This window comes from Protopterus annectens, chromosome 1.part1 (assembly GCF_019279795.1).
Source record: "Protopterus annectens isolate FY-2018-M chromosome 1.part1, PAN1.0, whole genome shotgun sequence".
In the NCBI taxonomy this organism is placed as follows: Eukaryota; Metazoa; Chordata; order Ceratodontiformes; family Protopteridae; genus Protopterus; species Protopterus annectens.
In genome coordinates, this window is record NC_056726.1 from 1,726,738,632 (window position 1) to 1,726,751,131 (window position 12,500).

At 42.6% G+C, this 12,500-nt stretch overlaps 1 protein-coding gene across 1 annotated transcript in view; it reads right to left on the bottom strand.

Moving 5' to 3' along the window:
- The window catches only part of NUDC (nuclear distribution C, dynein complex regulator), a gene marked incomplete in the record, with an annotated part of 611,459 nt that overhangs the window by 272,529 nt on the left and 326,430 nt on the right, over positions 1-12,500 (bottom strand).

Consider the following 12,500-nt stretch of genomic DNA (forward strand, 5'->3'; position numbering starts at 1 on the left):
AAGCATGCCTCATACAAGTTCCTGCCTCATACAAGTTCCTGGAATTAAGTGCCTTCTGTATACAGTTCAGATGCTCACACAAAGGAAAACATGGAAATACCATCCAGTTGGACCTCTTCAAATTAAAACAGTAGGGAAAAATACATAAGCTACACAAATCAAAAAAAAAGTGAAAGTGGTTTTCCTTGGCTAAATGCCAGAACTCTCAACAGCGTTATTTGGAAGCCTTCCCGATGGTTTCTGGCATCTATACCATTATTAAAAACAGTTTAAAAGATCAGTGATGCATATCACAAATTTCATGAACACTTCAAGTGCTGCAAACTCAGCAAGACAGATGACAGCGCCAAAACAGTTACGACAGGCAACCTAAAGCCATTAAAAACAACTCAGGGTTAGGAATTTCTCATACAAGAAAAAAAATACATCAATGAGAATGGTTATAATTATAGGAACCTGTAATACATGTGCCCACTACAGAGCTGGTGTATTTCTTGCATGAACCCTAGACAGTAAAAATGAAAGCAAGTGCTTGTGTGGAAATTCAACTACCTAAACACAGACAAGATAAACTACTCTAAATAAATGAAGTATGACCAAATACTTAATCCACACACAAAACAAAATTAAAATGGGTTACAATATGTTACCAGAATGACATAGTCAGGCTCTTATTGGTCTTCACATATGGTTATAATCTCTGTAGTTTGATGAAACAGATGTCATGTTCAGGAAAACAGGAATACTGTCCTCAATGGCTAAATAAATCCATTTAAGATACTATATCTTGTTATATCAACTTCTGCCTCTATGAACACACGTTCACAAAAATAAAAAAAATGAAGGAACCGCAACATTAAGACATACCAACAGAAAAAAAGAGAGGTAAGTCAGTAACCCCCCCCCCCCCCCCTAGAAAATACATGGACAATAAAGGAAAATGTCCACAGACAATGCTATATCCTACACAAAGGTTAACCTGCAAAGCTGTTAAGAACTTGTGCCACCTTGCTTATGTATAACCTGCCCATAATACTAACCATCAATAAAAAGATAATTCTTGAATGCTATGGCTAACAATACTAAAATCTACTTCAGAATTATGTGCAACACCATCTGAGAAATCAGAATATCCTCTGAAGTGAACTACAGATGAGGTCTCCAACATTATGAAACAACTCGAACACATGCAAAGAGGAATGTCAAAAATGGTTTAGCTTATGTTCAGGCTGGATAAAAATCTCTTGACCTTCCACAATACCAGATGACAATTCTAGGCTGCAATGAGAAAAGTGACAGACAAACTGAAATAAGTGATACCTACCAAAATAAGAATGCCATCAGAATCAAACCTTTCTTAAATTATTTTAGTACTACTCTCTGAAACATAATTCTTACAACACAGTTAAAGTTCTTCTCATACAGTGCAAAGCCAAGGAAATTTAGAAACAGAAGTATAAAAGTCCCAACTGTTTTACTGAAGTCATGTCAACTAGAAAAAACAAACGCCTTTCCCCCATTTAACACCTTAGCGAGAGATGAGCATGAAGGGGAAGTACACTTGTGTAAGAACTTATCATAAAGTTAGATATCCTACTTACCACTGTTGCAGTATTCCTTACAATACAAATATCCTGCCAAGGTTAGCTATACGTTTGGCCAGCATTGTCTTGGCCCTTCCAAGAGCCATACATCAGATGTTATGTCCTATAAGTGAGGTGTAAAATGAACAAGTGGCATACAAGCAGCAGGGTCAGCCAGAGGAAGAAGAAAAACTAAACATGGGGAAGTAAAGGGGGGATGGAATACTACAACAGTAGTAAGTAGAACATCTGTTAAGTTCTTTCACAACCGTACTAAGGCCTTCCTTAATCACTGTTGCAGTATTCATTACAATAGGCAGAGCAGTAGCACTACTGTAAAATATGGGAGGTCAAAAACAAACTGAGAATTTGACTCCTCCAAAAACTCGGAGCATGGATCTGGCAAAACTTGCCCTGGCCCAAGAAATCAGCTCCAACTTAGTGCTTGATAAAGGTATGCAGAAGAGATCAAGTAGCAACTTCCAAAATGGATCTAGCATACAGATTCTTGGAAAAAGCACCAGAAGAGGCAACTGCTCTAGCAGAATAAGCATGAACAGATGTAGGAAGTTGCTTGCCATGAAAACAACAAAAAGAAATAGCTTTAGAAATCCAAGAAGAGGTGGCTTGCTTTGAAACAACTAAACCCAAATTCTTGTCCTGAAAACAAAAAGATGCTCAGATTTCCTAATCTATTTAGTCATGTTTAAATAATATCTGAGCTGTCTATACAAATCCAAGGAATGGGGAACTCTCTCACAATATCTGAGCTGTCTATGCAAATCCAAAGAATGGATAACTCCCTTACTACTATTTTGTGGCGAAGGAGAGGAAGAATGGTCTGCTTCAAAGACAAATCATTGACTACTTCAGTCATAACATTTATTTATTTGACATTTGTTTATTTGGAAAGTCCAGATGGGCCAGAAAGTGATCATTTTCAGCGGAGGCTCAGAGAGAAAAACTCCGCAATCACAATATTTCAAAAATCAAGTGCTGACACTTTTCAATCGCAGAATATCACGTTGCATTACAAAACATCAAGTACAAATACTTTAGATCACAAAGCATTATGTTTCACTACAAAACATGAGTGGAAAAAATGTAATGAGAAAAACATAGAACATACGTTTCATACAGTGCAATAAAAAATAACAACATGGGTTGACGAGAGTATATGAGGAAAAATTCAATAGTCACATTATTTGCTACATAGATTAGTATGTGGTAAATGAGACCTGAGACAATTCTAATAAGATATATATTTTTTTATCACGGACTACATGATTAGAGACAGAGTTGAAACTGAGTGATGTCTTAGTACGGGACAGGTGTTCATATTACAGTTACAGAAGGAAGAAGGATGGAGAGAAGGAGATTATAAGGAGAGTGCAGGTAGGGTGTTCTTCAGGTAACTTAGGTGAGTAGGGAGGATAGAGCCAGAGGACAGGTTTGCAGAAATGAATTAAATAAGTTAAGGTACTGGGGGAAAACAAAAATGAGTGGAGTAGGAGGCTGGAAAGGGTTAGGAAATGTGATCTAGTTTGAAGGGGGTGAGTGAATTATAAGGAGCAAGTTCAGCCAGGATTTGCACAACAGAACCAAGATTTTGTGAGGTATTCCTTAGGAGCATTCAAAGGTGGGTAGGCTGGAAATAGTTCTGGGGGTTAGTGGAAAGCAGTTCCATTCTTTTGCTATGGAGTACGAGTATAGACGTTTTCCAGAGGATTTATTCTGTTTATTTATGGCGAGAAGTTGTTTGTCTTGTAATCTAAAGTTCTTTTTGGAAAATGCATATTGATTAGAGGGGTAAGAGTTGGGCAGGCTAATGGTTTGTGTATGATTTTTATGTAATGTTACAAGCTAAATGTAGGAGAGGTGGTGAGGGAGTTCCAGACAGGTAAGGGTATACAGAGCTTTGCAGTGATGGGTAAAGTAAACTTAATTAGTAGCAAACTTGGCAATTTTGTTGTAGCAACTTTCAAGTTGTGTATGTATGATTGTAAATTGGTTAGAACTGGGGCTCTATAGAGAGGGGAGGACAGAAGATAAGTTTGGGCTAGAGTAAGTTTTGTGTGTGCGCTCAGAAAAAGATTGTTTCTGTATACATAGCATGCATAGTTTTTGATGGATTTTCTTAATATTGCTTTGGATGCGGAGGTCAAATTTAAGATATCTATTATGACTTAACAGTTTGGTATGGTGGACTAACTCCATCTCAATCTCCGTGCCATTTGCCAAAAAGATTTTGAAAGATGTTAAAGAGTGTGAGTTTTTGGAGTAAAGAGGAGGAATTTGTTTTTTAGGGGATGAGTTGAAGCTGTGGTTTTGCAAGCCAGGTTTCAATGGAGATGACAGCTTGTTGAGTGACTTCCTTGGATGTGAGTTAAGGTGCTTGAAAAGGAGAAGATGATAGAGTCATTGGCATATTGAATCAAGGTGCCTTACAAGATGAGTGCGGCTAACTGATAAAAATATTTAACAGCAGAGGGCCAAGGATGGATCCTTGTGGGACTCCTGTGGTAGAGGGAAGATGTGCAAGGATGGATCCTTGCCATTTTACAGCTTGTTGCCTGTTGGCAAGGTAGCTAAAAAAAACACTGAATAGATGCAGATGCTAGACCCACGGTGGAAAAAGCACAGTTGTGTACACTTACCATAAATGTAGATGTTCGGGTGTATTCACTGTTGCAGTCATCACACTTGGGTTATCCTGCTAGGGGTAGCCCTCAGTCAGCCCAAATACCAGAGGCTTAGTATTTCTGAGTTGGTTGCTGTCAGTCCAGAACTGACATCAGGTAGTCACTGGTATAAATTCAGGCAGCCGACGCCATTACATCAGTTTTTCTTGCCCCAACTGTCAGGAGCCCCCAAACAGGGAGCTAGGTTATAGTGGAAGAACACCACCAGTAGAAAGTAAATACCAAAAATTCCCTGTAAGGAGAGAGGAAGAGGGAGAGAGAGAGACAAGGGGGGGTGGAGGGTGGGAAGCCAGGACTGCAATAGTGAATACACTCGAACATCTACACTCGAACATCTACATTTATGGTAAGTGTACACAACTGTACTATGTTCTTCATGTTTCACTGTTGCAGTCATCACACTTGGGTTGAATCCCAAAGCTGAAGAAAAGGGTGGAGGTAGTTGAGAAGAATAGGGATTGGCCAGGATGCCCTGCTAGACTGCAGTGGCAAAGCCTGCCCTGGAATTGAAGATAGGCAGGTGGTAATGCTTGGTGAAGGTATGAACAGAAGACCATGTTGCAGCCTCCAGGATGTCCCTGGTGGGGACCCCTCTGAGAAAAGCTGCAGAGGTGGAGGTTGCCCTGGTGGAATGCATCTTGACCCCCTTTGGGGATGGTTTCCTGTTCTGTTTTTAGCAGAAATGGATGCAGTGTGCTATCCATTTGGAGATTGTTTGTTTGGATATGGCCTTGCCCTCTGCCCCTGCTACGAAGCTGACAAGCAATTTGTCAGTTTTTCTAAAAGAGTTTGTCCTATCCAGATAGAATCTGAGCTGTGAGCACATCTAGAGAGTGCAGAATCCTTTCCCCCTTGTTTTGTGGGTTAGGGAAAAAGGTGGGCAAATGAATGGATTGGTTTAGAGCCAAACTGGACACCACTTTAGGCATGAAGGATGGGTTAGTCCTGAGGGAGACCCTGTCAGCATGGAAAATGATGAAGGGCTCCACAGTCATGAGCACTTGTAGCTCTGAAACTCTTCTAGCGGAAGTGATGGCCAGAAGCAAGGCGGTTTTCCAAGAGAGGAATTTTAACTCTGCAAAAGTTGCTGGTTCAAAGGGGGGTAGGGTGAGCTTTTCCAACACAAAATTAAGGTCCCAAGTTGGGGTAGGAGCTCTTCTGGGTGGCCTTAAGTTGTTAGCCCTTCTTAGGAAGTGTTTGATGAGAGGGTGTGAGAAGAGAGGTTGCTTTGTGCTGTAATGAGCAGAAATGGCAGAAGCATGAATTTAGACCTCTGTTTAGTAGGTCTGCTAGGTATTCCAGGATGAGAGGTAGGGAGGGCTGTGCTGTTTTGGCTCCCTTAGCCTGGATTCCACTTGTCAGCATAGGATTTTCTAGTGCTGAGGCGTCTGGTCTCACATATAACATCTAGGGCTTGTTTGCTTAGCCTGGCAGCTTGAGGAAAGGTCAGGGAATAAGTCATGCTGCCAGGTTGAGGGTATGCAATTCGGGATGCATGAATTCTCCATTCTTCTGGGTCAGGAGTGTTGCGATCTGAGGTAGGTGACAGGCTGCGCAGCAGTGGGTACCAGTGATGGTGTGGCCAGTCTGGGGCAATCAGGATTGCCCTCAGTTTTTCCTCCCTTATTTTGAGCAGTACCCTTGAAATGAGTGGTAGAGGGGGAAATTAACAGACTGAGAGGTTTACCTATTGGAAGGATAGAGCATCCGCTTTCCAGGCTTTGCTGTGAAGTTCCCTGGTGCAGACTTTGCTGAGCTGATGATTGGAGTGGGAGGCAAAAAGGTCCACCTTCGGGGTGCCCCATTTCTGGGTTAGAAACAAGGGTGAACGTTCTGTGGTCTAGCTGCCACTCGTGTGGGTCTAGCAGGTTTCTGCTCAAATTGTCTGCCAGAGAGTTTAGGGAGCCTGGCAGGAATTGTGCTAGCAGGTGTATTTGCATGGCTGAGGCCATGTGCCAAAGGGTCATGGTGAGCCTGCAGAGTGGATAAGAATGAGTCCCTCCCTGCTTGTTGATATACCACATCACTGTGGTGTTGTCTGTTTTGATCAGTAGAGGCCCCAGGGAGAGTAGGGGTCTGAAAGCTGTCAGGGCGTGCTGAACAACTAGCATCTCTTTTTGGCTGATGTGCAGATGTATTTGATTTGAGCTCCAATGGCCCTGAATGCACCTGCCATCCAGGTGTACACCCAGGCATAGTCTGATGCGTCTGTGGTGAGGGTCTGGGAGGCGTCGGGTTGTGAGAAGGGAAGTCCCCTGTGGTTGCATGCTGCTGCCCACCAAAGAAAATCTTTCCTTAGACAGGCTATCATTGGTAGGATAGTTTCTAGGTCTTGAGAGTGTTAACACCAAAGGTTTTATAGGTACCATTGTAGTTTCCTCATATGCAGTCTGACATATGGAATAAGTAGAATGCAGGAGGTCATGAACCCTAGAGCTTGCAGGATTTTCCTTGCAGATAACTGGGTTCTGGTGGCTAGTTGAGAGAAGAAGCCTGTCAGGTAGGCTTGTTTTTCTGGAGTAAGGAATGCCATCTGGGATGCTGCACCTAGGATTGCTCCCAGGAATACAATTTTTTTTTGTGTGGGGACTAGTTTTGATTTCTTTTCGTTGATAGTATACCCCAGGGAGGTCAGTAGATTATTTACAAAGGTCAGGTGCTGTAACAGCTTTTCCTGTCTGCCTGAATCAGGCAATCATCTAAGTAGGGGTAAATTTGAATATTTGTCTGCAAAAAGCAATGGATAAGCCAAAGGGAAGTGCAGAGAACTGAAAGTGCATAGATCCTGCCCTGAAACATAGATATTTCCTGCAAGATTCCCTGATTGGGATGTGTAGGTAGGCCTCTTTTAGGTCTAGGGTGACTAACCAAGCATCCTTGGAAAGTATAGGAAGAAGCTGCTGGAGGGTGAGCATTTTGAATTTTGGTATCACCAGAACGGTGTTTAGAATGGATAGATCGAGGATTGAGTGCCAGGTGCCCTCTTTTCTGGGTACCAGGAAGAGTTTGGAATAGAAACCTTGACCTACCTGGTCTGCAGGATCATGTTGTATTGCCCTCATGGAGAGGTGGGAAAGGACTCGCTTTTTGGCCTCTGCCCACTGGTTTGGAAGAAGATCTGGGAACCCTTTTCAGGTTGGCAGAGTGTGGAAATAAAGTCTGTATCCCTGGGACAGTATGTTGAGAACCCAATCGGTCCTTGGTAACAGAGACCCAGTTGTTTGCATGGAAGGAGAGTTTTCCTCCTAGGGGTACAAGCAGGTGGGCAGAGGAAAGGGGTGGAGGTATGAAGTCATTGTGAGTTCTTACCATAAGGGGGAGGCTTGGCACTCCCTGTTTTTGAAGAGGAAGAACTCCATTGCTTAGATCTCTGCATTCTCTGGGACTGCTGTCTGGGAGGGGGGGTCTTACTTCCCCTGGATCTTAAGCTGAGCTGGCCTGGAGGGGGCCGGAAAGGACCAGTGCTTGGATGGGCAATGCCTACAGAACCCTGGAGGCTGGACCTGTAAGAAGTCCAACGGTCTGCATAGATTTAGCTTTTTCTTCCATCTTTAAGACCTCTTCTGCCTTGGTGCCAAACAAATTGTCTTTGTTCAATGGTGCGTCCAATAATTTTGATTTGACATGGTCTGGCAAGGTCTGTTCCTTAAATCAAGCATGCCTTCTAAAGGACAGAACCAGTGACTGGTGCCCTGCAAGATGCATCTAGGGCGTCAAAGCCACATTGCAAGGTGTGCTTAGTAACTTGGCTTGCAGAATGCATAAGCTCTTGTAATTCTTTATTTTCTGCACAAGCAGGAAAGGAAGATATTGTTTGAGGAGTTCCATGGTATGCTGATATTTCAGTATGTGGAACTGACAATTTAGTGCAAGAGTTGCAGAGGTGTATACTTTTTTACCCCATCTGTCTAAAGCTCAGGAATCCCTGTCTGAGGGGGTGGGATTCTTAGCTGAGGTTGCTTTAATTCCTTTAGGTCCTTGGGAGATGACCTCTGGGTCAGCAGTAGGATTTTTGAAAAGGAATTTGCGAGAATCAGGGACTCTGTAGTACCCAGTCAGGTTTCCTGGGAGCAGGAGGAAGGGTGTCAGGAGTCAAACTGGATTCCATAAAAACATCATCCACAACATCCAGGACAGGAGGAATGGCTAAATGTCTGTGCTATGGTAAAGCTAAGAATTCCCCAAGTCTCTTTTTTGACTGAGGATAGTCCTGACATTCCCATTGGAAATGCTCCCTTAAAGCATGTAGGTTTTCACCAAATGAAAAATCCTTGGCTGGAGAGGCAGAAGGAATGAATTCTTCTGCATCAGAATCCCTAAGTAGAGAGGGGTTGCATCAGAGTCAGACTCCTGTTCAGATAAAACTACTGGGGACAAGTCTCTTTCTTTTGGAAGGGGTAGCCTGGCTTCCCCCAATAAGCATAATAAGGTCTTCTGCCATTTTAAGCATTTGATATTGAGGCATGGAAGCAGGTGCCTGAGTTGGGGTTATCTGTTTTTTGGGCGTAGTTTGTACCCTGGGCATTAGAAACTCTGTAGTTTTAGAAAGAGCTGATGAAGCAAAAGAAGTCGTCGGTTTGTGTCGAGTATCGGTAATGCTAAGAACTTCCTCGGAAGCAGGTGGCTGCTCAGCAGCTCCAGACCCATCCAAGGTAGAGACATCCACAGGAGCCTTAGTCAAAGAAAAGAAACGTGGCATACCGGACTCCGAAAGGGTCTTGGTAGTGGCCTGTGAATCCACAGAAGCGGGCATCAGAGGCTGCAAAAGCACATGAGGACCGGAGAACTGACTACTAGCTTAATGGAAGCGTTGTCGGCAGTTTTGGAGTTGTGTGGACTGTCTCTGTCTTTATTCTTACGTTTTTTTCGGAAGATCGGTAGTCGGATGACTTACTGAAGCCATATCGAAATTAGAGGACCGAGAGTGAAAATATCTAGCTACAATAAGGGCCCGACGACACATAGTTCTGCCATTGAACAAAGCACAAAAGCGACAGCGAGGGACGTCGTGGGCTGGGCCTAAACAGGTGACGCAGTAAGAATGGAAGTCTCTGTGTGGTATTTGCTTTCCACAGGCAAGACTATTGTTAACTTTTTTTCTAACATCGGTTAGAGCAAGAAAAAAGGATCCCCAATGGGGTGCTTAGCTTTAGAAGACTTCAAATTCAATTTGGAAACAAAAACTAAGGTAGCTGCCGACCGGCACTCGTGCGAACTGCTTCTGCTTCGGGCTCTTCTTCAAGAAAGACTGATGTAATGGCATCAGCTGACTGACTTTATACCACTGACAACCTGATGTCAGTTCTGGAGCGACAGCAACTGACGCAGAAATACTAAGCCTCTGGTATTCGGGCTGACTGAGGGCTACCCCTGGCAGGATAACCCAAGTGTGATGACTACAACAGTGAAACACGAAGAACATCTGATTGAGGAGTTTACTGTGAGAGACCATGTCAAAGGCTTTTGACAGATCTAGAAATACTGCAGATAGAAGTTATTACAGTTGCAAACTTTATTAACAGTTTCTGCAAATGACAGTAATGCAGTAGAGGTGCTGATCTCTGGCTGAAATCCATGTTGCTTATTGGTGATCTTGTCTTACAAATTAAGCTGGTGGAGAAATTGTTGACGAATACATCTTTCAAGGATTTTCGAGAGTGGAGACAGGATAGCTATGGGACAGAAATTTGTAATGTCAGTGGCATTACCTCCATGTTATGGGGTAATGTGTGCCATTTTCCACAAGTTAGGGACACTGAATTTTGTCACTGACTTACTACTTTTCTTATTTGTCTTTCAGCTTTTCCCAGTTAGGGGTCGCCACAGCGGAACTCTGGTCCGCTAATGATAGGCAGTTGTTTTTTAATGGTGTCGAGTTGCCAGCCCAACGCTCAACCTTCAACGAAGGCACGCCCATTCAACGCATGTCTTTCGAATGCCCACTCGACCACGGGGAGGACATGCAGACTCCACGCAGAAGGCACTCCCAACCAAAGCCAAGAATCGAATGGGAGAACCTCTTGCTGTGAGGCAACAATGCTACCGCTGCACCACAGCGGAATAAGATGTCACTGACTGACTTACTACTAAGAATGCTAATTGGAAATGCTACTGCATCTGCAGCTAGATTTAAGTATTCTGTGAGAAGGCTGTCGACTGAGGAAGAAAAAGTTTTTAGTTTACGTAAAAGCTTTTTTTATGAGAGTTACGGAAACTGGTTGAAAGGCAAAGTGGGTGGGGTTGTCAGCGTATGTACTACAAAGGTTGCAGATAGGCAAGTTTTATTAAAGAAATGTGGTAATGTCTAAGGTAGGGGAAGTTGGCTGTGTGGAGGCGGGTGTGCCAGGCGAGTTTGATGTTAAGTTGGCTATGCATTCCATCAAATATGTATTGAAATAGGTAGCTGTTTGAAGTGGGGTTATTGTCTGGGTATGGACTGGGATTCTAGTTTGTACCTGGGTCGATGAGAGAGGATACAGAGGACTAGAATTTTTTAGGATTGTTTTTACAGCTATCTTGTAGCTCAGTATAAGACTTTATCTCTATTAACTTGTTTCTTGACTTTACTTCTGTTCTGCAATTGTTCGCCAATCGCATTCACACCACAACCATCCGTTGCTGTTCCTGACATGAAATAAAGTTGAGCCCCAGCGAGGTTGGTGGAAGGAGTCCTCACCTGAAAAGTGTCACTTCCAAACAAAGGTTGCGAAGACCTCACCAAATCTTCCATGCGCCTTGAAAGAGTCGACTTTCTGGGTAAGTAAATTAATCAAGACAGTTAAATCCCCTGTTTCTGCCTGCGGGGTAGACTCAGGTTGTGCGTCAGCCATAGCTCCCAAATGACAAAAACCACAGGAAGTTACATGAATGGCTCTACGAACACCTATATGCCATTAAAAAAGAGAAGATGGAGAATGCTCTTGCAAGGCATGTTAAGGAGTATCCTGGTCATGAATTTACCTTTTCGGTTATTGATCAGGTAGTTCCTTCCAACAGGGGGGTCCAGACACGTTATTGCTAGAACAAAAGGAATTAATCTGGCAGTTAAAACTGGAAGCGTATCATTATCCAGGCTTAAATGGAATGTTATCCATTTCTTGCATTTTAAAATTACGGAGTCTGGATAGGTGATTAATTGTATTTTATTTTATTTTAACAGATTTATTTACTTTAATATAGTTGTTATGACGATTTTACTTTATTTCAATATTGCTTTTATAAATATGAGATATATGTTTTTAATGGGTAGTTTAGTAAGTTGAGTCTTTAGTGAAGGGCTGTGAGCTTGTTTTGGAATGTTCGGCTTAATTGCTAAGTAGTCAGGTGTTTTAATTAGCTACTTAATGAGGTGCATGTAGAAATGGTTTGTTTTTATGATGAAGTTGGTGTGGAACACTGACTAAAAGCTTATTTGTGTTGTTGAGCTTAAAATAAATTTGATTCTGTCAGCTTACTAGTATCACTGCAACCGGATTTGGAGCATTTTATTTGGTGCATTTATTGAAATACTTCACCCTGGTAACCTATCAACCCCCAACCCCTGCCCAAATAATAATCCAAGAAACTGCATCTATAGTCAACAACTGCAGACTCTTTTAGCAAACGAATGCAAACCTCTACTACTGACCACCCCCTTCTGTAAATTCTACTAACTCCCAGTCTAAATCTGCATCAACAACCTATATAAAACACTTACTTCTCAAACTGAAACCCTGCTCCTCCTCGACAAACAACCTCCCTCCTGTCTTCCTCATGTTAGCTGATAACTCGCTGGTCTTTCCTCTCTCCTTATTAACCAATCAATAACTGAATCCAACATACCCTCCATATAGAAATAATTCTATACTATACCCATTCACAAAGGAGGTAGCTACACAGAACTATCCAGCTTCAGGCCTATTGCCTCTCCAAAATATTAGAAAAATGAGTTCACAAAGAAATCCTTGACTACCTACTGCAAGAAAACTTGCCAACACCCACCCAACATGGATTTCGGCACAACCACAGTACAACAGCCCTTATTTCCTTCACCAATACAATCTCACTTGCCAGAGACAAAAACAAATTAGCCTCCTCTATTCCTTCATCTCTCCAAAGCTTCTGATACGGTCTCTCACTCCCTGTTTCTTGATAAACTCACTAATCTAAATCTATCCAGCTCAACTATTTCTTGGTTTAGGAGTTACATAACTGACCGACAGCAATCAGTGAAATG